Consider the following 26,729-nt stretch of genomic DNA (forward strand, 5'->3'; position numbering starts at 1 on the left):
CTCAGAAGTTCCTGTTGCTAAGAATCACGCATGGTCGTGTTAAACACTCAACTCTTCAGACCTGTTCCCCAGGGAGGCCCGGATGAGATTGAAGAATAGTTGATTTATAATACCGTGTTAGTTTCAGATGTACAGCAAAGTGATTCAGTTATGCGTTCTATATTTTAGGTTACTTTCCGTTATTCATTATTACAGGGTGACTGAATACAGTTCCCGGTGCGTCTTACACATCGTAGCTCGTGTCTGTTGACCCCACACTCTGAATTCACCCCTCCCTCCTCTCCCCTCCGGTCACCACGTTTGTGTTCTGCATTTGTGAGTCTGTTTCTGTTTGACACTATATAGATTCATTTCTATTATTTTTTAGATCCCACATATAAGTGATATCATATAATATTTGTCTTCGACTTCACTTAGTTTGATATTCTCTGGGTCCATCCATATTACTAAAAACAGCAATATTTCATTCTTTTTTAAAATTTTACCAGTTTATTCTTATCATAGATAAGTGGGGTATATTGAGGTAAGATCTGAGTTTGTGGAATTTCTGGCTTTTGTTGAAGAGCTATTGTAATGTTACAGAAAACTCCCAAGGAATATTAAAAAAAATCATTTTCGTGTTTCCTTCCTCTCATGGGGAATGGTTTTATGAAAGTGTCATTGTAAACAGTTTCATGAGATTGGAACAGATGTGAACGACAAGAAGCACTGTTTTTGGTGAACTGACAAGGGGGCCTGTTTGTCATTATTTGCGTGAATATGACATATGATTGCAAATTAAATCAGCCACATCAGATGCCATTGCTCTCCATGTTTGCTCAGAAAACCGCTTATTAACCTCAGTGGATGCTTCATTTAGGTGTAACTCATAGATGTTAAATGTTTTTTTGCATTTGTATACTTTATTCCCAGAACACAAAGTAGGAACCGCAAAATTACAGCTGAGTTAATTTTGGCATCTTCACAAAGGCAAAGAAATGAAGAATTGGGTCTCTGGAGAGCATTTTCTCTCATTTTCTATGGAGTGAGCTTATTTTTTCCAATTGATGGATTTGTTGACTTTTCCTTTATGTTGGAGAATAGTCGATGTCCAGTGGGCTGTTGGGTTCAGCTGTGCAGCGGAGTGATTCAAGTATACATATCCACGTGTCTACTGTCTGCGTGAGCTCAGGTTTCAGATTCCACATGTAAGTGAGATCACGAGGCAAGCTCATGAAGATGAGCGTGTTTGGGAACAGCTGAACTGCAGTTCCGGGTGAGCAAATAATAGCAAACTACGGCGAGCTTGTTGCAGGCTTGGGGTAGGTGGTATTTGCAGGCAAAGCAGGAGCAGTTCGGGGGCAGTATAGTTAGTTCAAACCAACAAGAAGCAGAGACTGGCCTTGAGAGCTTTCTGAGCAGGCACTCAGTCCCGTCACACAAGCGAAGCTCAGTGCAGCCTTCTTGGTGAGACTCGTTCCAGCTGGCGCGCTTTTCATCCATGCCTCTGGCGAAAACTCCCAAGGGTTAAGACCACCTTTGAGCAACACCCCGCCATCTGAGTCCCTTAGTCTTTAAGTCTGGTCTTCCCGAGCCTCCAGTTCACACCCTCTGGTTCTTTTTCAGATAGAAATTCTCTCACGCTAATCTGTCTTGTGAGCAGGACTGAATTCAGAGCAACCTGTGACGTCATCTTGATGGTGTCACCCCTAGGGAGGAATTTCACATTTGGCTCCAGGGAGGGCCCCAAGAACAAGCATGAGGGCTGGACAGAAGGTTCCTGAAAGTGTCCCTCAACTCAGAGAGCAGCAGGTGGGGGGAGAAAGTGCTGGTAGAAGGTGATGTGAGACCAGATGATTTCCCAGAGCTCTGAGCAGGCGCGTGGACTGACCCCTGCCTGTAGACCTCTCAGCAGGGAATCAGCAGCCAGTGCCGCTGGGGATCCTGGGTCTGGACCATCACTGCCTGACCTGAGGGCGACTTGGACAGTAGCAAGTGGCCACTCGGGAGGCAGGAGTGAGACCAGGTGAAGTCTGAGCATTGCCTGTGGGGACAGTGTTCTGGGGGAGAGAAGGAAGCCAGGGTTTAGTTTGGGGATGTCAGAGAATGGGCTTCTCTGGTGGCTCAGTGGTATAGAATCCTCCTGCCAATGCAGGAGACATGGGTTCGATCCCTGGGTCGGGAAGATCCCCTGGAGAAGGCAATGGCAGCCACTCCAGTATTCCTGCCTGGAGAATCCCATGGACAGGGGAGCCTGGTGGGCTACAGTCCATGGTGTCGCAAAGAGTCGGACACAACTGAGTGACTAAGCAACAACAACAGGAGAGAATAGAGATTTAGGTTTTCTCACTTTTCCTGAATGACTTTCATTCTTCGAAGAAACCTGGCTGGGTTAGAAGCCTAGAAATGGGTAGGGAAGGGTGTGCAGTGGGGACGGGAACAGGTCAGAGTGTTGTATTCAGATGGAGACCCTGGGAACCTGAGCACTTGGTTTCCACCCTAGAAAGAGGGCCATATAAGTCCTCTTCTGATACAACCAGGGAACTTTCAGAGCTCCTCCATCATTTCCCACGGTGGTGCCTTGGGCTTGACCTCGTTTCCTCTTGACCCGCGCTACCGAACTCCAGTGGTTTGGTGGTGCCTTGGGCTTGACCTCGTTTCCTCTTGACCCGCGCTACCGAACTCCAGTGGTTTGGTGGTGCCTTGGGCTTGACCTCGTTTCCTCTTGACCCGCGCTACCGAACTCCAGTGGTTTGTACTCTTTCTGGAGCAGGTGGAGTTCGTTCCATGAGGCTGGTTTTCCCCTGTGCTGCTTCTAGAGACTGTTGTGAAAGTTTCACTTCTCTTCTACAGAATGTAGGTGCGTGCTGTGATGTCCTTGGCTGCAAAAATTAGATGAGTCTTTATCTCAGTAGAATATTAGCTTTTCCATAGAAATTATAAATTTAAATTATGCACCATGAAAGGGAGTACAGAAGCTGAGAAAATTGAATGAGAAAAGAGTCTATATTCAAGTTTCCTATTTAATAATTTAAAGTGCACACTAATTGAAGAATCTGGGATTTTGGAATTGGTCATCTCTAATGAAATTTCAGTATTTGGGATAAAGGGACTGAAGATTAGAGGTGGACTGAAATGGAATGTCACATTGCTGCTTCTTTAGTAGATAGAAAAGCTTTAATAACTTTGTTTATAATTTTCGCTTGAGGATTGTTCAGAGAAAAGGCTCCACCTGACCCCCGTTCTATTCTGCCTTTGTTGTCTTAGTCCTTTGGCAGAAAAGAAAACCAAGAAATCCGAAAATAGATGTGGCAGGTTTGGAGTGATGGGGAGCAGGTCTTTAGCTGTGACCGCATGACTCCACAGGTTTGCACTTAATTCTAGGCCTTGGTCTGGTCTCAGTGTCTCTGAGTCAAATGGCCCCCTTTTCAGTTACTGAATGTAGAGAAATCTGTATGCAAGTGACCTCAAGCAGTCTATGATAAACGGTGGTGCTGATGGCTTATCTGAGCCACAGCAGGAAAAAGTGTTCCTGATGAGTAAGGCATCAGGCTTGTTGAAGGCATCCAGATTGGCCCCGACACATGGTTAGTGGCAGATAAGATATGATCAGAAGGTGCTGATTCCAGTGCCTTGGAATTTTTTGAAACAAATTTTGGGTTCAAAGGAAAAACAAGCAAACAGGAAAATGAACATGCAGCAGAACAAGAACAAAGGAAAATTCATACACAAAACGAAAGGAAAATGAGTCAAAGAGATGAGCGTGGGTGTTGATTAGTTTATTCTGACTTTACAGATGGTCGTTTTATATCAGCATTATGCACGCTGTGATCTCATTGCCTTTGGATCCCACAAATTCACTAGAACACGTTTTCCCTCCCAGGAGACCTTGGTTAACTCTGCTTACTCAGACCTTATTTAAAACATACCCATCCTGTAGGTAATGACTAAGTGTAATATGAAGACGTCTTACACATCTGACTAAAAGCTCAATGGAAAAATAGGCGAAGAATACAGACATTTGGCAATTGAATGTAGAAATCACTATTGAAATATGAACAAAAAGTTCACTCTGACAATTTTAAATGAAAATAGCATTATTTTTAAACCTCTGAAAGTGGAAAGTGAAAGTGAGAAGAATATGTTCTGAGATGATAACCTATGATCTTGTAAATTGGTATGATTTTCCTAAAAAAATTTTTTTTCATGTTGGCTTTTGGGCTGCAAGGCACGTGGGATCTGGGATCTTAGCTTCAAACCTGCACCTCATGCGTTGGAAGGTGAAGTTCTAACCACTGGACCGCCAGGGAAGCCCCTCGTATAACTTTCTAAAGACCAGCTTGGCGAGACTATGTTCATTCAGAGACTTGTCTTTGCATGATCTGACCCATCCTAAAACATAAACTTGATCGTGAATTTTCTGCAATATGGTCTGCTGTTGGTCTCACCTGAAAGCAGGGTCAGTAGATTTTTTTCCTGCAAAGGGATAAGTGATCAATATTTCGGGTTTGTGCACCACGCGGTCCCCATCTTACTGGCTCAGCTCTGCGCTTGTTCACAGGAGCAGCCACGTTGCTGAGCCGCACTCAGTCGTGTCGGACTCTCTGCGACCCCGTGGACTGCAGCCCGCCAGGCTCCTCTTTCCATGGGATTTCCCAGGCAAGAAGACTGCAGTGCGTTGCCATCTCCTCCTCCGGGGCAATCTTCCCAGTTCAGGGATTGAACCTGTGTCTCCTGCGTTGGCAGGTGGATTCTTTACCTGGGGAGCAACCCCCCCCACCCCGCCACCAAAAAAAACAAAACAGTCATACAAAGTAGCTAGACAAACATGACTGTTTTCCAACCAAACTTTATTTATAAACACTGATATTTCAATTTCATATAATTTTCTGATCTTCCTAATATTATTACCCTTTATGATTTTTTCCAACTATTAAAAATGTAAAACCCATTCTTAGCTCACTGGTGGTTCCAAAAGAGGTGATGGGCTATATTTGGTTATCTGGTTCTGATTTCAAACACCTCTGGCTTAAGACATAAAAGCTCAAAACCCTCAAATTTTTACTGTAGTCTAATAAGTGTACAACAATATTCTGCTTAAAAAATGTACCTTAATTCAAAATACTTTATTGCTAAAGAAAGCTAACCATCATCTGAGCGTTCAGTGAGTCATAATCGTTTTGCTGGTGGAGAGTTTTAGCTCGACATGGATGGCTGCTGACTGATCAGGACGGGGACTGCTGAAGCCAACAGTGAAGTCTGCTGCCCTGATTGACTTCTCCTTCCACTGGTTATTTCTCTGTAGTGGGCAATGTTGTTTGATTGCATTTTACCCACAGGAGACCTTTCAAAATTGGAGTCAGTCCTCTCAAACCCCACCGCTGCTGTATCAACTAAATTATGCAATGTTCTTAATTCTTCGTTGTCAATTCAACAACCTTCACAGCCTCTTCACCAGCAATAGATCCCAGCTCAGAAAAGCACTTTCTTTGCTCGTCCGTAAGAAGCACCTCCTCGTCTGTTAAAGCTTTATCACGACGTTGCAGTGTCCCAGTTACATCTTCGGCTCCACTGCTCATCCTGGTTCCCGTGCCGTCTCCCCCCTCGTCTACAGGTGTCTCCTGCCCTGAAGCCTTGAGCCCCTCAGAGTCGCCTGAGAGAGCTGGAATCCACTTCTTCCAAACTCCTGTTAATGCTGATATTGTGATCTCTCCCCATGCATTACAGTGTTCTTAGTGGTGTCTAGCATGCTGAGTCCTTTCTAGAAGGTTTTCAGTTTGCTTTGCCCAGATCCAGCAGAGGAGTCACTGTCAACGGCAGCTAGACCTTGCGAAGTGTATTTCTTAAAAAAAGTAAGACTTGAAAGTCAAAATCACCCCTTAAACCAGGGACTGCAGAATGGATATTATGTTAGCAGGTGTGAAAACCTCAGGACCACCTAGTCCGGCTCCATCAGAACCCTTCAATGACCAGGTGCGTGGTCCCTGAGCATGAAGATTTTAAAGAGAATCTCTTCTTTTTTCTCCTAGTAGTAGGTCCCAACAATGGGCTTAAAATACTCAGTGAGCCGTGCTGTTGACAGATGTGCCATCCAGGCTTTGTGGTGCCCTTACATTATGGAGTGGGCATAATCCTTACGGGTCCTACATTTCTGGAATGGCAAATGCACACTGGCTTCAACTCCAAGTCACCAACTGCTTTAGCTCCTAACAGAAGAGCCAGCGTGTCCTTTGAAGCTGTAAAGCCAGGCATTGACTTCTCTCTGTAAAGATGAAAATCCTAGATGGCATCGTCCACAATAAGGCTGTTTCTTCTACATTGAAGTTTATTTAGTGTAGCTACCTTCAGTGGGCCCCCTAGATGGCACAGTGGTAAAGAACCCGCCTGCCAGTGCAGGAGATGTAAGAGACGTGGGTTTGATCCCTGGTCGGGAAGATCCCCTGGAGAAGGAAATGGCAACCCACTCCAGTGTTCTTGCCTGGAGAATCCCATGGATAGAGGAGCCTGGTGGGCTACAGTCCATGGTGTCGCAGAGTCAGACACGACTGAGCGACTAACACAAATTAATAAATAAGCAAATAAAAAACAGAAAGTGTAATAGGATCCTGTTGTTTTAAAGTAGGCGATAGTTATCTTAGCTAGATCTCCTGGATGACTTGCTGCAGCTTATACAGAGCACCTGCTGCTTCTCCTGACACGTGGATGAGATGGAGGCGGCTGTTTTCCTCCAGCCTCACGAACCAACCTCTGCTAAGTGCCAAGCTTTTCTTCTGCAGCTTCCTCATGTCTCTCAGCCTTAAAGGAGGTGAAGAGAGTTAAAGCTTTGTTCTGGCTGAGGCTTAGCTTTAAGGGAATCTTGGGCCGGGTTTGATCTTCTAACCAGACCACTAAGACTTTCTGCGTGTCGGCAGTAAGGCTCTTTTGCTTTCTTATCACTTGTGCGCTCCCTGGAGCGGTGCTTTTGTCTTCCTTCAAGGACTTTTCTTTCGCATTCACGACTTGGCTGACTGCGTGGAGCAAGAGGCCTGGCTTGAAGCCCGTCTCAGCTTCAGACAAACTTTTCTCACTAAGCTCAGTCATCACTAGCTTTTGATTTAAAGTGAGAGACTCGAGACTCTTCCTTTCTCTTAAATGCTTAGAAGCCCTGGTAGGGCTGCTCATTGTTCTGATTTCAATATTAGGGAACAGGGAGGCCTGGGCAGAGGGAGAGAGGCGGTCTGACCAGCTGATGGAGCGGTCAGAGCACACACAGCATCTATCCGTGAAGGCCTCTGTTTTTCATGGGTGGAATTCATGGTGCCCCAAAACATTTGAAATGGTGACATCAAAGATGTCACCAAAGCAAATAAAATACGTATAAAAGATTTGGACATATTGGGAAAACTACCAAAACGCGGCACACAGATAGGGAGTGACCAAATGCTGTTGGAACATCGGAGCCGATAGACTTGCTCAGGGCAGGGTGGCATAAACCTTCGATTTGTAGAACCACACAGTATCTGCAAAGCACAGTAAAATGAGGTCTGCTCGTGTCATCAGACATCCAGCATTCGACTTTCCAGTCATCTCATAAAAGTTAAACACATGTGTGTTTGTATTTTTAATTTGTTAAAAATTGTTTACTTGAGTTGGGATCTGACTGATTTCCACATATGACAAATAAACTTCTGATTTATAGGTGCCCTCATTCTTCCTCACTCTGTCTCTCTGTCTTTACTTGCAGTTTATTTATTGAATAGACTGGATCATTTGTCCAGAGTCTGGATTTGGCCGGTTGCACCCCAGGGTGGCCCTGCCTTCTAAGCTTCCTGTAAGTTGGCAGCTCTGTATGGAGGCTTGATAAGGTCAACCTGAGAATAAATTGTGGGGAGGGCAAGGAAGACTTGTGGATGCTGTGTTTCCTTTTGTAGGGAGGCTTGTTTTCTCTCTTTTATTGATATTTACAGATACTGTTGGTAGAAACCTAGATTCGTTAACTAAGTTGTTCAGTCACTAAGTCGTGTCTGACTCTTTGCAACCCCATGGACTATAGCCTACCAGGCTCCTCTGTCCATGGACTACTCCAGGCAAGAGTACTGGAGTGGGTTGCCATTCCCTTCTCCAGGGGATCTTCCTGACCCAGGGATCAAACCCATGTCTCCTGTGTTGCCTGGATTGGCAGGCACATTCTTTACCAGACTCGTTAATTAGCATTTCCAAAATGGTTATAGTCTAATTCTAGCAATTTTTTTATTAGCTAGAAACTTCTGTTTAAGAAAATGTCTTCTCATTTACAACTTTTCTCCCAAGTGGTGCACTTTATGTAGGAAAGTCATGGCAAATGCTTCATTTCCCCTTTATATTTACTACTTTTTAAATAATGCGTTAGTAAGCATCTGTGATCAGTTAGTGTGATTATGTATTTGGGGAGGGTCACTGTGATTTACAGATGATACATACCTGCACGCATATACACACGCATACGTGCATAAGAGATGCACCCTTAGTATCTTTCAATCCATTATGGTAATTTTTCCTATCATTGCTCAGAGTATCCCACTTTGATGGGAACAGTGGGCGGAGCTTCTTCAGGTTGGTTCCTGAGCCCTTTGGTAAGATGTCTGTAGTCTTTGCTAGGGTCCTTGTCATACGGGGATTTCAGCCTCTCCTGACATTTCCAGTTTCATATCTGTAATCAGTCAATTTTGCAAGAAGCCCTGGTTCTTTTAAGTAGGAAAAAATATTTGGACACCACTGTCTAGTCGGCAGGGGTCATCATTGGTACTGAGATGGCTTTCTCAGTGGGATGATGCTAGGATATATGTAGATATGTTTTAAAAATAAAAAACTGTGAGTTTTTATTGATGCTTCCAGTTCCAATGCAAGGGTTTTTAAGGTTTGTACTAAACCTGTTTTTATATCAGATCTCTATCTTCTTTGTCTTACCCTAGAATCTCAGTTTTCAACAGCACTAGGAATTTTATTTACTTTTGATTTTTCTTTTAAAAAATTTCATCGTGCTATAGTTGCTTTACAATGAGGAGGTTTAGAGTAAACGTAGTCAACACTCGGTGCTTTTCTGTTTCATGCCCTCCCAGCATTCTAGGAATAACAATAGCATGCCACTGCAGCTGTGTGATTACAGAAGAGACTGTGCAGCTTGTTTGGGTCATTTTCTTTGTCTTGAGCATATCTAGAGGACACCCTCCAGAAGCATGCAGACAAATTATTGTGCTTTAAAGTTGCATAGAATGGTTAGATTTCTCTATGTGTGATGACGCTACCACCTAGATATATATTTAAAACCATTTACTTTTATTTTTGGCGCTGCATTTTAAAAATAGTATCTATGTTTTACTTGAAGCATTTATGTAGTTTCAGAAGGAAATATCCAGAACAATGTAGATTGATGGAAGGCTAAACATATGTATATACAATTCTACTGTTGTTTTAAAAAAAGAAGCAAATACCTATGTATCATATATTTATTATGTTGTTGTTCAGTCACTAAGTCGCCACAAGCCTCACAGCCAAAACATAAAACAGAGACAATACTGTAACAAATTCAATACTTAACAGAATGGTCCACATCAAGAAAAAAATCTTTCAAAAAAAAAAAAAAACCAAAACCAAGTAAATATCAACTGTATGATAATCAAACTTGTCCCAAGAAAGTGACTATTCCTGAACTCTGTGTCATGGCTTAGTTCCGAATAATATTTGCCTAGCAATAATGATGTCATGATTAAGCACTAATGTAACAAATTTTGATATAAATGAGTTGGGAGTCTGACTAGAAGGCAAGAATGTGTGGAGACTAGTTGTAAAAGAGATGTGGTAAATGAGTTAAACCTTAGGATTTACAGCAAGAATTCTACAGGTAATATTCTAAAATGGAACAATTAAGAAATGGTAGTATTTGTTGCTTAGGTATTAGAAAGGACATGTCCAAAGAAACATCTAAGAGATGTTTCAGGGAGATGGGAATAGAGTATATGGAAGAAAAATGCCAATCTTCAAAGACAGTTGCATAGAACCATTTGACTTTTAAACTCTCTGACTGTGTGGCATTGATACGGTACCTTTCTTAAAGAGAAGCCAGGCAAGAACCAGAAATGGGAAGGGCTGCACGGTGGGAGGGTCGCCGTCAGCACCGGAGTTCATCATCAGCACCAACAACGTCGTTGTCGTTTAGCTGCTCAGTCGTGTCCGACTCTTTGCAACCCCACCAGGCTCCTCTGTCCATGGGATTCTCCAGACAAGAATACTGGAGTGTGTTGCCATTTCCTTCTCCAGGGGATCTTCCCGACTCAGGGATCAAACCCAGGGCTCCTGAATTGCAGGCAGATTCTTTACCATCTGAGCCTCCAGGGAAACCTATCAACACTAACAAATTATTATTTTTTTAAAGAGACTTGGAGTAGAAACAGAAGTATAACCCCAACCAGAATAAATAGCAAGTCAAATGGTGTCTTAATTGAGCAAATATTGATGGGTTCCTAAAACCAAGAAAATGCATGCTATTCCCAAATGGAATTCCTATTTAAATGAAATGACCTTCTTCTCTCAACCGCTAATTAAATGAGAACCCCAGGGAGAGAATGAAGAGCTGTGAACTGTGAGTACATCTTAAAAGTGAAAATACTATCCTCTGGGGTAATGTATTAACACCTTCAATTTGCCAAAGAATCAGCAATAATGGTCAATTTATTGCTCTCAGGGAAATCATATGACTGCTGAAATGTGTAAAGAGAGCATCTAGAATTCCAAAACCCATTGTTTCTTTTGGAGAGGGGCAGGGATCACTGGCTGAGGCCCTCGGTTACCTTCCAACGATACCCCCTTGGAACTCACAGTGTCATTATTATCTTTGGGATTCGGGGGCCTGGAGGGATGGTGAGAAGGAAAAAAGCATAGACCAGTATAAACCTCATTCAAGCCACTAATATTTAAACATATTGTATCTCAAATTTTGCAGCTTGGATAAATTTTCCCTCTCAAGTCTCCTTTTCCCATTTATTGCAAAGCATGATAAAACTGAAAATGAGCTGGATGTGGAAAAGCTGTGTATGTAGAGTTCCTGAGTTTTAAAATGCGTATATTGAGTTTCTGTGTACTAACAAGTGCAGGAGGAACTAAGCTGAGGTCCCAAGGGTTGAATTTATCATTGGTCTTTCCTGATGTTTGAACATAGAAGATGGAGCTGAGCTGAGTTCTGTACTAGCTAGGATATCCTGTGGGCTCTCTTCCTGCTTTCAAACTGTTTTGGCTCCATCATCTATATTAAATATTAAAATGAATGCTCTGGGAATGAATGCCTATTTAATTTTTTATTTCTTTATTTTCATAGCTATTTTCTTCCAATTTTATTGAGATATAATTGCCATATAACACTGTACAAATGCAAGTTAAGGGCTTCCCTGGTGACTCGGTTGGTAAAGAATCTGCTTGCAATGCAAGAGACCTGGGTCCAATCCCTGGGTTGGGAAGATGCCCTGGAGAAGGGAAAGGTTACCCACTCCAGTATTCTGGCCTTGAATTCCATGGACTGTATAGTCCATGGGCTCGCAAAGAGTTGGACATACTGAGCACCTTTAAAAAAAAAAAAAAAGTGAAAGCTATAAGTGTAAGCAATGGTTTTTCCAGTAGTCGTGTATGGATGTGAGAGTTGAACCATAAAGAAGTCAGAGTGCCGAAGAATTCACACTTGAATTGTGATGCTGGAAAAGACTCTTGAGAGTCCCTTGGAGTCCCTTGGACAGCAAGCTTGGACAGCAAGGAGATCAAACGAGTCAATCCTAAAGAAAATCAATCCAGAATATTCATTGGAAGGACTGATGCTGAAACTGAAGCTCAATACTTTGGCCACCTGATGCAAACAGCTGACTCATTGGAGAAGATCCTATTGCTGGGAAAGATTGAAGGCCAAAGGAGAAGTGGGCAGCAGAGGATGAGATGGTTGGATGGCATCATTGATTCAATGGACATGAACTTGGGCAAACTGCAGGAGACGGTGAGGAACAGGGAGGCCTGGCATGCTACAGTACATGGGTCGTGAAGAGTTGGACAGGACTTGGTGACTGAACACACACGCACAAAATTATAAATGGTTTGCTGAGCTACAAAATATGTTTGGTAACAGCTAGTAACTAAGAAAAAGATCCTTTAAAATATACTTCAGTTTTCTAAACACCAGTTCGTTTTAACTTTGTGAAATGAGTTTAACAGTATGCTATTCAGTTTCATAATGTTTTTTTATATACATTTTCCATCCCAACTAAATTGAAATATGCATCAAATATGTTCATAATATAAATCTTGGAAGATAACAAAGCATAATTATGTGTAACGTGGAGTCTTAAGATACTAAAAAAGAATTCTGAGGTAAATTGAATTGAAATGGAAATAATTTAATAGATATTTAGCCAGAAATAACCAAGATTTTATGATAAGCAAACACGTCTTTTTTTTTTTTAACTTTTAATTTTGCACTGGGGTATGACCAGTTAGCAAACAGTGTTGTGATGGTTTCAGGTGAACAGCAAAGGGACTCAGCCGTATACTTGTATCCCTTGTCCCTTCAACTCCCCTCCCATCCAGGCCGCCAGGTTAACATTGGGCAGAGTCCCCTCTGCTCTGCAGTGGGAACTTGTTGGTTATCCATTTCAAACGGAGCAGTGATTACATGTTGATCCCAGACTCTCTAACTATCCCTTCTCCCCATCCTTCCCTCCCACACCCGCAGCAACCATAAGTTCGTTCTCTGTTTCTGTTTGGTAAGTTAATTTGTATAACTTCTACTTAAATTCCACATGTAAAGGATGTGATAGTTTTCCTCCTTCTCTGACTTATTTCTCTCAGCATGACACTGCCTAGGTCCATCCGTCTTGCTGCAAATGGCATTATTTCAATCTTTTTTATGTGCAAGTGATAGTCACGAGATGGAACACAAGACCACCTGACCTGCCTCTTGAGAAACCTATATGCAGGTCAGGAAGCAAGAGTTAGAACTGGACATGGAACAACAGACTTTTCCAAATAGGAAACGAAGTACGTCAAGGCTGTATATTGTCACCCTGCTTATTTAACTTATATGCAGAGTACATCATGAGAAACGCTGGGCTGGATGAAGCACAAGCTGGAATCAAGATTGCTGGGGGAAATATCAATAACCTCACATATGCAGATGACACCTTTATGGCAGAAAGTGAAGAGGAACTAAAAAACCTCTTGATGAAAGTGAAAGTGGCGAATGAAAAAGTTGGCTTAAAGCTCAACATTCAGAAAATGAAGATCATGGTATCTGGTCCCATCACTTTATGGGAAATAGATGGGGAAACAGTGAAAACAGTGTCAGACTTTATTTTTCTGGGCTCCAAAATCAGTGCAGATGGTGACTGCAGCCATGAAATTAAAAGACGCTTACTCCTTGGAAGGAAAGTTATGACCAACCTAGATAGCATATTGAAAAGCAGAGACATTACTTTGCCAACAAAGGTCCGTCTAGTCAAGGCTATGGTTTTTCCTGTGGTCATGTATGGATGTCAGAGTTGGACTGTGAAGAAAGCTGAGTGCCGAAGAATTGATGCTTTTGAACTGTGGTGTTGGAGAAGACTCTTGAGAGGCCCTTGGACTGCAAGGAGATCCAACCAGTCCATTCTAAAGGAGATCAGCCCTGGGATTTCTTTGGAAGGAATGATGCTAAAGCTGAAACTCCAGTACTTTGGCCACCTCATGTGAAGAGTTGACTCATTGGAAAAGACTCTGATGCTGGGAGGGATTGGGGGCAGGAGGAGAAGGGACGACAGAGGATGAGATGGCTGGATGGCATCACCGACTCAATGGACGTGAGTGTGAGTGAACTCCGGGAGATGGTGATGGACAGGGAGGCCTGGCGTGCTGCGATTCATGGTTGCAAAGAGTCGGACACGACTGAGCGACTGAACTGAACTGAACTGAATATTCCATTATATATATGTACCGTATCTTTATCCATTCTTCTGTCGATGGGCATTTAGGTTGCTTTCATGTCTTGGCTATTGTCAGCAGTGCTGCAGTGAACTTTGGGGTGTTTTTTCTTTCTGAGTCACATTTTTCTCTGGATATATGCCCAGGAGTAGGGTCGCAGGGTCATATGATAGCTCTATTTTTAGTTTTTTAAGGAACGTCCATACTGTTCTCCATAGTGGCTTTACCAATTTACATACCCACCAGCAGTGTAGGAGGGTTAAGCAGATGCTTATTTTTAAAAACTTCCTGGACTGGCCTCAGAAATGCTTGACAAACACACGGGTAGGTTTTGGGGTAGTTCATCAACATTGCAGTGCATTGGATCTTAGCAAGGAATTACGGCTGTGACATAAATTTGACCTCTGTCTGAAGTTTGTTTTGAGCTGGGAAATCATTCCATGACAAATGGGTTCACAAAGATGACACTGCAGGGAAGTATAAATTACTGGCAATTGGGGCAGAATTTGAGCTTCCAAATAAAGTTTCAAATTAGCCAAAACAAAAAAAAAATTAAAAGTGGGGAAGAGGACCCATGGCCTCTGTCCCAGATATGACATTTATGATTTCAAGGTGACATTCTGTGTTTGGGGTGCTGGGTTCGGAAGTCATGGTCTGTTGGTAAAATATTGTCAGAAGTCCCAAGGAGAGGCTCATCCTAAAGATGAGTTCTTTGGGAAGGGAAAGTTTTAATTTGTTTTGTAGATTCTGAATCCGTGAAACCAAGGTGGGGAATCTGGGCTGTTTTTCCCCCCATCGGAATTCCCCTCCCCGATCTGAGTTCAGTGTTTCTCTAGGATTGGTTCCACAGTGGGGTAAACATCGGGACAGAGGGGCTGCTTCAAAGCAAATGAGGCCCTTAATTTATCATAAAAAAGAAGACTGGTTGTTAAGGTTTTATTGGATTACAATAAAGGCTCCTAGCACTAGGAGCCTGTGGTTTTATTCCCGGCATCACTCAGGGAGGTTGAAATCATAACCACAGATTATAGCAATGAACTTCCAAATTTCCATACCCTAAGCAGAGACGCTGCCTTCCTGGAGCTAACATGGAATTACATGCTCTGCGATTTTAGGGGATGTATTGGAAAACTTTCTGTTTGGATATCGCTGGGGAAAGGCTGTGATTCTCCAATCACCTCTGTGGTCACAGCTCCAGTGTTCTTAAAAAAGGAAAGGAAAAAAAAACAAAAAAACAAAAGATGATTGTTGCAACTCCCTCAGCTCTGTTCTCTTGGACAGTTTGAAGGTTTTCATTAATTTTTTTTTTTTCTTTCACTGAGTTCAGTAAAAGTTCTTATAAGGTCGTCCTAGGTTGTAGCAGTGGCTTCTGCAGATTGCCCAAATGGCCTCTGATCAAGTTGTGTTTTATTAGCCAAATAGACTCTAAAATCTACCATCTGATGTAAATTGTATGTTCGATGTGAAGTGCCACCTCATTGGAAAAGACCTTGATGATGGGCAAGATTGAAGGCAAAAGGAGACGAGGGCGGCAGAGGATGAGATGGTTAGATAGTGTCACTGACTCAATGGACATAAATATGAGCAAACTCTGGGAGATGGTGAAGGTCAGGGAAACCTGGCGTGCTGCAGTCCGTGAGGTCACAAAGAACTGGACGCAACTTAGTGACTGAACAACACCAACATATATTTAGGAGGCTCTAGTGGTAAAGAACCTGCCTGCCAATGCAGGAGACTTAAGAGATTCGGGTTTGATCCCTGGGTTGGGAAGATCCTCTGGAGAAGGAAGTAACAATCCACTCCAGTATTCTTGCCTGGAGAATCCCATGGACAGAGGAGCCTGGTGGGCTGCGGTCCACGGGTTCGACACGACTGAGCGACTTAGCGTGAGCACGATGGTCTGTGTGCTCAGTTAGGTCTGACTCTTTGCAGCCCCATGCACTGTGGCCCGCCAGGCTTCTCTCTCCATGGGATTTCCCAGGCAAGAGTACTGGAGTGGGTTGCCATTTCCTTCTCCGGGGATCTTCCAAACCCAGGGATTGAACCCACATCTCCTATGTCTTCTGCATTGCAGGCAGATTCTTCATACCACTAAGCCACCCAGAAGCCCATTTAGTACTCTGCATACATTAAAAAATTGGAGGCCACCATTACTGATCCATATTGGAATGAAAGAGTTAATGGAAGACACAAACAAATGCATTTGATTTTTCTTCTGGGAAGAGAGACCTGATTGAACCAGTCATGAAAAATAAGGTCTGTTTGAGTTCTTCCTTTCTCTTAGACTGTTTGTTGCCCAGACATTTAATGAAGTGGAAACAGAGTCTATGAAAGCCCCTGCATTCATTGATCTCTCTGCTTGAAACTTCTGGCCATATTTGTCTTTTGCCCTCCAGGCTCAGGGCCATTCTCGCATTGTAGGCAGCCGTGTCCCAGTTCTCATAGTCGGAGAGAGAAGCAGTGATGTCTTTGGGAAGGATGGTCAGTGCCTGGAGGGATGGGAGCTTGTCTTTTGTCTGGTCTGTTAACAGTTCAGTTTTCTTCCTCTACTTCTGAATGGGAGCTAATCCTTGGGAGTGTTCATTGCCTTAGTGAAGATGCCCTTCCCTAAACTGTGTAAGTCACAGAAAACCCATACTCAGGCAGTAAAGACATATGTTATCTCACAGAAATGGAGATCCAGAAATAGGAGCCCTTTTATCAATAATCAGAGAAGGCAGTGGCACCCCACTCCAGTACTTTTGCCTGGAAAATCCCATGGATGGAGGAGCCTGGTAGGCTGCAGTCCATGGGGTTGCTAAGAGTTGGAATGTCAGTAAGGGCTTTGGCTGGTTTGGGTTTTGTTCCCAGGTATCCATTCTTCCCCTGGAACAGGGTTCAATATCCCTGTCCACATTCACATGACTTACCCCACCCCAATGAGAAGAGATCAAACCAGTCAGTCCTAAAGGAAATCCACCCTGAATATTTATTGGGAGGACTGATACTGAAGCTGAAGCTCCAATACTTTGGCCACCTGATGTGAAGAGCTGACTCATTGGAAAAGACCCTGATGCTGGGAAAGATCGAAGGCAGGAGAAGGGGACGACAGAGGATGAGATGGTTGGATGGCATCACTGACTCAATGGACATGAGTCTGAGCAAACTCCAGTAGTTGGTGAAGGACAGGGAAGCCTGGCATGCTGCGTCCATGGGGTCACAAAGAGTCAGACATGACAGGGACTGAACAACGAGAGAGGAGCGTGGCCTTCCCTGGTGGCTCAGTGGTAAAGAACCCGCCTGCCAACACAGGAGACCCACGTTCCACCCCTGGATCAGAAAGATCCCCTGGAGAAGGAAATGGCAACCCACTCCAGTATCCTTGCCTGGAGAATCCCATAGTCAGTGGAGCCTGGAGGGCTGCAGTCCCTGGGGTCGAAAAGAGTTGGACATGACTTTGTGACTCAACAACAACCCCACCCCTATGGGGAGAGCCTGCTTCCCTTTCCCGTCCTCGCCCCCACCCCCCCCCCCCTGCAGTCTCCTGGGACTGTGGGCTTTGGCCCCAAACAAGCTGTCCCCGGGGTGAGACTGTAGACAGGACGCTTTCACACAGAACCTTTCACTGAGCGGCTGGCTCGCGCCTCCTTGCGAGGGGCTGCTTGCTGCCGGCTGAGCGGCAGGTCTCATCAGCAGCTGCTGCTTAGCCCCGGTCTTAGCCCCCGCCTGGGAGGAACAGGCATTTGGTGGTGGGGGTGAGGAGGGGAGGGACTGGAGCCCAGAAGTCCCGCAGCCCTCCCAGGAGAGAGGGAAACAAATGTGTGCTGCCTTAAGCCACTAACACGTTGGAGTTGTTTATGGCCACTGGAAAGAATGACTAATTTTAGAAGGCAGCGTCCGTCCATCTCTCCAGCCGGTCCTGGCCCGCGGCGGGCTGCTCACTGAAGTTGCTTTCCCTTGCGGCGGGAGGCCGACGGCAGAGCTCCGAGCGTCCCCTCCGGAGGTGACGGGAGGCCTCCTGCCGGGTGTCCTGTGCACTGGAGAGCTTGGCGCAGAGTCCGGGGAAGACCTCTTTTGGTGTCTTCCCGATCAGAGACAGGCACAGGTCCGCCTCTAGCAGACGTCCCTGGAAAATGGTAACCTGCAGCTGACTTGTGCCAATCAGGATCGACTCCTCAGCCGGGAGGGCTGTTGCTTTTTAAAAAAAATAGTTTGTTTTGTTTAATTGAGGCCTAAGTGACACACGTTAGTTTCTACTGTACAGCACAATGATTCTGTGTTTGTGTATGTTGTGAAATGATCACTACGATAACTCTAGTTAACATATTTTGCCCTGCGTGCTCAGTTGTGTCTGACTCTGTGTGACCCCGTGGACCATAGCCCGCCAGGCTCCTCCGTCCGTGGGGCTCTCCAGGCGAGGACACTGGAGAGCGTAGCCATTCCTTTCTCCAGGGGATCTTCCCGACCCAGGGACTGAACCTATGTCTCCTGTGCCTCCTGCATTGGCAGGCAGGCTCTTTACCATTAGGCCACCTGGGAAGCCTGGAATCGCCAAGGGGACACCCAGCTTGGTTTCAGATATCACGATGCAACTAACTTTAATGAACTACCCTCTGTCAAGTTTTGGTGTCACGTTGAAGATAAATTTCCACAATTATATAAAAAGGTCGTCAAAATATTACTCCCTCTTCCAAGTATGTTACCTGTGAATTCCACTTGTTTAAACCACTTCAAGCAAAATAGGGACTTCTCAGGTGGCTCAGTGGTAAAGAACCCGCCTGCCAATGCAGAAGATGCAAGTTCAGCCCCTGGGTTAGGAAGATCCCCTGGAGAAGGAAATGGCAACTCACTCCAGTATTCTTGCCTGGAGAATCCCATGGACAGAGGAGCCTGGCGGTCTAGAGTCCATGGGGTCACAAACAGTCAGACACAGTGAGCAACAGAGCATCCAGCCAGAACAATGGATCACAACAGAGCAAAAGCAGTAGACAGGAGAGCCTGAAATTTTAGTATTTAATTAGGGCAGACTTGAAAGAGATTTACAAAATGTAAAACCAGTCCACTCTTTTCACTAAATTATTTTTGGGAAATACAGTTACTATTGATAACATATTTATGTTAAAATGGAATAGGTTTATATTTTAACAGTTAAAGAAAAATTTTATAAATATCTCAGCTTTAATTTCCAATATTTTAAAAAAGGAAAAGCTTTGGTTCTAAGGCCATGTATAGCATACATAAAAGTACATAAGTACGTAAGACTGTATGATGGACTGTTCCATTAAAGTCTATCACATTTTGAAGATGGCCCTTGGAGTAGGAAATGGCAACCCACTCTAGTATTCCTGCCTGGAGAAGTCCATGGACAGAGGAACCTGGTGGGCTACAGTCCATGTGGTCACAGAGAGTCGGACATGACTTAGCGACTAACATTTCCCTTCCCCTTACACTTAGGGTATCAGCTGAAAGCTGTTGCAAAAACTGGGCCTTTTGATCTCTTTCTTAACACTGTGCCAAGGCAGGCTGGTATAGCCACCTGATTTATTCTAGAGGCCATCATCTTGCTAAGCTTTAAAGGGCCCTTCCAACAACGTATTAGGACAGGCTCCAGGTGTGTCTGCCAGGATGGCAAATCTTAAGACACGGGAGAGTTCCCCTTCAGTGGAGAATCCTCTCCTGCACAGGCTTGTATTCTGGCTCTGTCCTCCCCGCCTCTGGTCCTGTATCTTCAACATCAGTTTCCAGGCCTTTCCTCCCAGTTACCGCAGGTACAAAGAAGCCATACTTTCCAACTGTTTTTGATCCTAATCCCTTTCTTCCCATAGCAGCAAGTGGACTGTCCCAACTGGGCTCTGCTGAGAACTGCTCCTTGTTCTGGGGACTAGAAAGAAGAAGAGGACATTAAAGACGGTCTTGAGTGGCCCGTCATCAAGGCGTCTTTCTCAAGTCACAGTCTTCAGGCCACAGGATGCTCTTGTTCACTAGCAATGACAAGAAGCTGCTTTTCCGTAGCTGGATGATTTCACATGGCTCCAGCAGTTCAAATTTTCTAGAAATGTCAGCCCTCCAAAATCCCTATCCTGGTGGGTACTATTGCTGCCTTTTTAGGGTTTTCATCGGAGAGGTTTTGAACTGTAAATTCAAGCTCCTTTGTACCTCCACCACCCTGAAGATCAAAGCTTGTGCCTGATTTTCAGCACCGTTTGCCTACTGGCTGCAGGACACGTAGGCTTCTGCAAAGCTGCCTGTAGGCTTCCTGGCTCCCATGATGTGCCATGAGGTGACGGCTGGCTGTCTCAGCATGTAACTCTCTTTCTGCTAGGCTTCCAGGGTATTTAACAAAAGCTATTCAACTCTATAATCCTTTTAATTACCACCGCTCTTATATCTTTCCAGGACTAGAAGAAATGCAAAAGCCAGTGCTTCCTCTTCTACCTGGACCGGATCCACCACAGGTGAGCCTCTCAGTAATCCTGGCGGCTGCCCAGCCCTGCTACTCTCCGACTCGTCATCAGTCATAGGATGCCTCTTGCCATCTGACTGGTGAGTGATCCAATTCCAGTGTCTCTCCTGAGGGTCTCTATCCATTTGTCTAAAAGGCAGACATCGAGGCAAGGCTTCAAGTACCAGTAGCTCATGTTGGAGCCGAACCCAGCAGAGACAGGCAGAGACTAGAGATGAGAAGAGAGGGAGAGAAAGCCAAGAAAGGCTTTAATAAATGGGGCCATACTGTGGACCATTGGGCTCCATCCTGCTGAAGCTTCCATGGAGAGTCTCTGGCTTTGTATCCACAGAACACATCTCAGCATCCTCCCCTCCATGGAGGATGTTTCTCCATCAGCTTCTGTCCCTCCTGGTTGCCCAGAGCAATAGCTCCTGGCATTTCACAGTGGGTGAAATGCCACCCACTGTGGGCTGCGCTTGCACGCGTTGCCAGAGCCTTCTGGTAGAAAGTGCTGCTGATGGACCAGGAAACGGTCAGCGTGAGTGAGAACCGCCCAACGAGGCTGCCGGGACCTCCATGGGGGCTGCAGGGTCTGGGTGTGACCCTGCGGCCTCGGAAGGTAGACAAGGGAGCACCACCGTGATGGGGGAAGGACAGGGATTCACGGACTAGTTTTGCACATTTTTAGTGTCTTCATGTTTTATTGCACTCCTGGTAGTTTCATGGAAATTGTTTTAGTTTAGAAGAGACTAGAGGCGGGCAGGCCAGTGAGAGAACTGTGATAATCGTGCAAGGATGAAGTGTGGAGAAGCTGGAAATAAGGCCCTGGTAATGAGCAAATGCAATAGGTCAACTATACTTCTTTTCCTTTCACTATTACCTATTATGCTGTGGTAAGACAGAACCAGGATGCAACTCGTAAGTGTCACACAGGGCATCAAAAGACAAGGATAACGTAACATGCCGCAAGAAGGTAAAAACATGCCGCTTACGTATAGTGGAGAGACACATATGTAACACAGACACCAAAAGCACAAGGAAGTGCATCAGAATAGTCAATATCACTCTGAGAGCAGGGGTTAATGTTTGGGGACCAAGAGCACACACATTAGGAAGAGGCTTCTTGGGGTTGTGGCTGTGTACTGCTGCTCTGTTCTTAAAGCTGGGTGCTGAGTACGCGGACACTCACCATATAATTATTCTACTGTTTTGGTGTTTCTAAATTAATACAAGATATATTTAAAAGCATTTTAATGCGTAGGACTTGATGGCTTAGGGGAATAAACCAAGTTGATTCTGTGTCTTCGTGGCTTTTTACCATATGATTTAAAAAAAATAAAAAATTTTCCACACATGTGTGTACATACTCACATAAAACAATAATGAGGAAACAATTCTAATTTGTTACATGTTACTCACTGTCTATGCTGACGCCCCCATAAGTGAACATTTTAATTAGCTGGTGACCTGTAATTTCCATTTACAAATGATGATTTATAGAAGTCTCCTAATTATAAACCAGAATCACGGAGTTTGAAGGGATCTATGATTAAATGGCAGAAAAGGCAATGGCACCCCACACCAGTACTCTTGCCTGGAAATCCCATGGATGGAGGAGCCTGGTAGGCTGCAGTCCATGGGGTTGCTAAGAGTCGGACACAACTGAGCGACTTCACTTTCACTTTTCACTTTTCCTGCATTGGAGAAGGAAATGGCAACCCTTGTCTGGAAAATCCCATGGACAAAGGAGCCTGGTGGGCTATGCTACAGTCCATGGGGTCGCAAAGAGTCGGACACAACTGAGCAACTAACACACACACATACACAAATGATTAAATGAGGGCTTTCTCAGTGGCTCAGTGGTAGAGAATCTGCCTGCAATGCAGGAGACTCAGGTTCGATCCCTGGGTTGGGAAGATCCCCTAGAGGAAGGCATGGCAACCAACTACAGCATTCTTGTCTGGAGAATCCCACAGACACAGGAGCCTGGTGGGCTATGGTGCATAAGGTTGCAGAGAGTTGGAGGACTGAGCACGTACGTATGATTAAATGAAGCATTTTTATAAGAGTGTCTTCAGGAATAGCACTAAGCTTTAAGGTGGATTTATTTATTTATTTTTTCCTCAAAGGAGTGAATCATAGTGAAAGAAAAGTGAAAGTGAAAGTTGCTCAGTTGTGTCCAACTTTCTGCGGCCCCAGGGACATCCATGGAATTCTCTAGGCCAGAATACTGAAGTGGGTAGCCTTTCCCATCTCCAGTGGATCTTCCCAACCCAGGAATTGAACCCGGGTCTCCTGCGTTGCAGGCAGATTCTTTATCAACTGAAATTATCGGGGAAGGTTTAAGATGGACTTTTTTTTCTCACAGGGGTGAATCATAGAGCTTCAGTTAAATCGTGTGGATGGGTTTTTACGTTGGACTGCTCTGTTGGGGGTAGTGATACTTCTTTTGGGTACGAGTTTTCCAGGAATAAGGACATAATCTGCCTGTATTCTCTCTGTGCCTGCTCACCCAGGAGGCCTTGGTGAATCTCACCCCTGCTGACATGACACCTATGAGAGAAACAGGATCGGTGGGTCTCCCTCAGTTGTGGTTTCATTTACCATAACCTCTCTGCTCTGGCTAACTCTTAGAATCATCAAAGTGCCCATTCAAAGGGACAGACGGAAAAGAACTCAGAAATCACGCTGGGATTCTTAACTTGCAACACAATCATTCCATTTCACAATAGGACTGAGATCCTACAAGGCAAAAAAAAAAAAAAAAAAGGAAAAGACATAAGTCACCTTAAGAGCTCTGATTTTCATCTGGGTGTTTGTGAAGTCATTCTGAAGACAGCCTTGCAGTTTCACAAGGAAAGAGTTCAGATCATTGCTTTGCCTAAATGAGAGCCAAGCCTTTTCATCCCTCCAGATTTTATGTACTCATTCCCCAGGGCAATATTACTTGCCATATCCTTGGACTTTGAATTTTATTATAATTTTTATGGGAGGAGGGACTGCATTTAATAAAACTTGAATAAAACGACACTTTTCTTTGGTGGCCAAATAAAGCCGAACCTCAGGACATTTGCCGGAAAGACATGTCCTGGGCTTGTGGTCAGCTGGTCACAAGGAAGGTGGGACAGACCCAGGAATTTTAGGTGTAACCTGAAGATTCAGGGCCACTTACTTCTTCTCCCCTAATTTTGGCTTTTTTTGTCTTTCTCTTTGAGAATGAGAACAAATCTGGCTCTTGCTTTCTCAGTGACCCAGGAGGAAGGAGGCCGTATGGTTGTTTATTTTTCATAATCTGAAAGACAGCTTCCCCAGTGTTCCAGCGTGGGGCGCCGTCAATCTCTGATAAATGGAGACCTGAGTTCGTGACTCTGTGTCTTGTTTTGGGGTTGGGGGTCAGGAGAGGTCATGGGTGCAGATGTTTTTCTTTCTCGTACGTGCGTGTGTGTGTGCTAAGTCGCTTCAGTCGTGTCCAACTTTATTAACCCCACGGACTGTAGCCCGCCAGGCTCCTCTATCTATGGAAGTCTCCAGGCAAGAATACTGGACTGGGCTGCTATGCCCTCCTCTGGGGGATCTTCCCCACCCAGGGATCGAAACCGCCTCTCTTGTGTCTCTTGCACTGGCAGGCGGATTCTTTGGTGGATTTTTTACCAGTAGTGCCTCCTGGGAAGCCTTCTTTCGTGTGCAAATATGCCTGAAAAGATATTTATTAGTCCTTGAGTGTTTACTGTTAATTGTTTTAATTGGATCACTAAATCACTTTGTTCTTTACAAATAGTAAGGAGCAGAACGCACATCAATCCTTAATTCAACATGGGTCGTGTGGGACTGTTTGCCTGAGATTTTTCACCAGGATTTAGATATTTGTGTGTGAGAGGAGGCATGTGGGTAAGGGAGGGAAAATCTGGGAGAATGGAGCTGGTTGAGTGAGTTCTGTGGAGCTGCAAGGCAGCAGAAAGGGTTAAAGAGCACATCGGAACTGTGTGATGTGACTGCTTAACGTGTGCGTGTGTGTGCTGTGTACATGTGTGCACACGTGTGGAGGAAGGGGAGTACTTTGTTTATTTTAATTAATTTTTATTCGAGTATCATTGCTTTACAATATTGTGTTAGTTTCTGCCATACAACAAAATGAACCAGCTATAAAAGGCTTCCCCAGTGGCTCAGCAGTAAAGAAACTGCCTGCAGTGCAGGAGACACAAGAGACATGGGTTCAATCCTGGGTCAGGAAGATCCCCTGGTGGAGGGTATGGCAACCCACTCCAGTATTCTTGCCTGGAGAATCCCAAGGACAGAGGAGCCTGGCGGGCTATAGTCCACAGGGGTCACAGAGATTCAGACACGACTAAGGAGACTTACCATACATACATACATATACACATACCCCTCTTGTTTGGATTTCCTTCCCACGGAGAAGGAAATGGCAACCCACTCCAGTGTTCATGCCTGGAGAATCCCAGGGACGGGGGAGCCTGGTGGGCTGCCGTCTACGGGGTCGCACAGAGTCGGACACGACTAAGGAGACTTACTATGCATACTTCTATATACATATATCTCCTCTTGTTTGGATTTCCTTCCCACTGAGGTCATCACAGAGCACGGGAGTAGAATTCCGGTGTTGCAGAGTCGGCTGTCGCTCGTCATCTCTTTTGTATGCAATATCAGGGTATGTGTGTCAGCCCCAATCTGGAGGGGGCACGCTTCCTTCATTGGGTGCCTTGAGCTGTGTCTGCTAAGCGTCCTGCAAGTACAGGGGACAGGACCGTAGGAAGAATGGACCTGCCCCAAGTGTGGTCTTCATTCTGCTGAGAACTGGTTGAAGAAACAGACTGAATTGAAACACTCAAACCTCCTGTACTTTGCAATTTTGCTCAGAGTCCTGGTGGCAGCGATAGTCAGCCACTAATTTATCTGGTGCTACCAGCCTCGCTATTTTCTTGGCTTGTTGTTGCCTGTGCTGGAGCCCAGAAATCGATGAGTCAATTGAGAGGTGAGTCAAAGCAAAGCCGCCAGCAAAAGCAGGCTATTAACTTGTCTAAAGTATCATAAATTATGCCCAGAGCAGCAGATCTGTGTATTGTAAAACCAAAAAAAAAAAGTTCTTGTTTGTAAGCAAGACATCAATACCTAGTAATCTTCTATCCCAGTTTCTTTTCTTCCCCACTAAGCAGTTACATCGGAGAAGGCAATGGCACCCCACTCCAGTACTCTTGCCTGGAAAATCCCATGGATGGAGGAGCCTGGTAGGCTCCAGTCCATGGGGTCGCTAAGAGTCAGGCACGACTGAGCAACTTCACTTTCACTTTTCACTTTCATGCGTTGAAGAAGGCGGTGGCCACCCACTCCAGTGTTCTTGCCTGGAGAATCCCAGGGATGGGGGAGCCTGGTGGGCTGCCGTCTCTGGAGTCGCACAGAGTTGGACACGACTGAAGCGACTTAGCAGCAGCAGCAAGCAGTTACATGCTGTCTCCTTTTAAGCATAGTTGAAAAAGCATGCTTTAACTTTTTTTGAATGATCGCAGGGCTATAAATGGGCTTCCCAGGTGGCACTAGTGGTAAGGAACCCACCTGCCAATGCAGAGACATAAGAGATGCCGGTTCAAGCCCTGAGTCAGGAAGATCCCCTGGAAGAGGGCATGGCAAGCCACTCCAATATTCTTGCCTGGAGAATCCTATGGACAGAGGAGCCTGGCGGGCTACAGTCCATGGGGTTGCAGACAGTTGGACACGACTGAAGTGACTTAGCATGCATGCGTGCAGTGCTATAACTATCTCAAGACCATGGCACATCATGGGTGCTCTGTGTATTAGGCACTTCCCAGTGGAATCAAGACACTCAGCTGTATGTAAGCGGTAATTATCTAAAAACAGCATCTCCAGTCCCTGTAGGTGATGAAGGCTTTGGAATCATTCGTTTCAGAACGTGAACAGCGGCAGATGTTTCCATTCTGGGTCCTTTGTTTGCCGAGGCGGGCGCACACGCACCTTTGCTGAGTCTGGCCCTGCAGAGGATGGCCTTTGCTGAGCATGTTAGCTTTAAGGCTGCTTAGTGATTTGTGTTGAGCTTTTAAGCTTGAAAGGAAAGCAGTGTGATCTTTCTTCAGAGAAAGAACAGATAAAATGTCCCTGAGTCAATACTAGAAGGGCATTATGACTTTTAAATGTTGGCTCAGGCAAGCTTCACTTAACAATGCCTGGGAGGTCCCTTTGAGTGAAATAAATCATGGGTAGTGATATAAGAATTTCTTTAAAATATAATGTGGAAAACCAACGTCTGTTTGCAGATGTCAGATCTGGTATCCAGGAAACTGGCATCGCTTCTTTTCGAGGAGGCTCTGTGTTTGAAGACTGAAAAATATTCCTTTGATACAAACAAATG

General features: G+C 44.8%; 1 long non-coding RNA gene across 27 annotated transcripts in view; it reads left to right on the forward strand.

Moving 5' to 3' along the window:
- The window catches only part of LOC147350957 (uncharacterized), a 210,235-nt gene that overhangs the window by 13,490 nt on the left and 170,016 nt on the right, over positions 1-26,729 (forward strand). For 8 of the 27 annotated variants that reach the window (XR_015147060.1, XR_015147053.1, XR_015147068.1 and 5 more), the window contains exons 3-4: positions 19,734-19,988; positions 20,302-20,448. This is a non-coding gene — a long non-coding RNA (uncharacterized LOC147350957). Of the gene's footprint in view, positions 1-16,000; positions 16,183-19,730; positions 19,989-20,301; positions 20,449-22,866; positions 23,120-26,729 lie in introns of those variants that run through there. The other 19 variants (XR_015147066.1, XR_015147069.1, XR_015147058.1 and 16 more) reach the window with 8 other exon arrangements.

This window comes from Bos grunniens, chromosome 19 (genome assembly GCF_055505025.1).
Source record: "Bos grunniens cultivar Pamir isolate PY7600 chromosome 19, Bosgru_T2T1.0, whole genome shotgun sequence".
Lineage (NCBI taxonomy): Eukaryota > Metazoa > Chordata > Mammalia > Artiodactyla > Bovidae > Bos > Bos grunniens.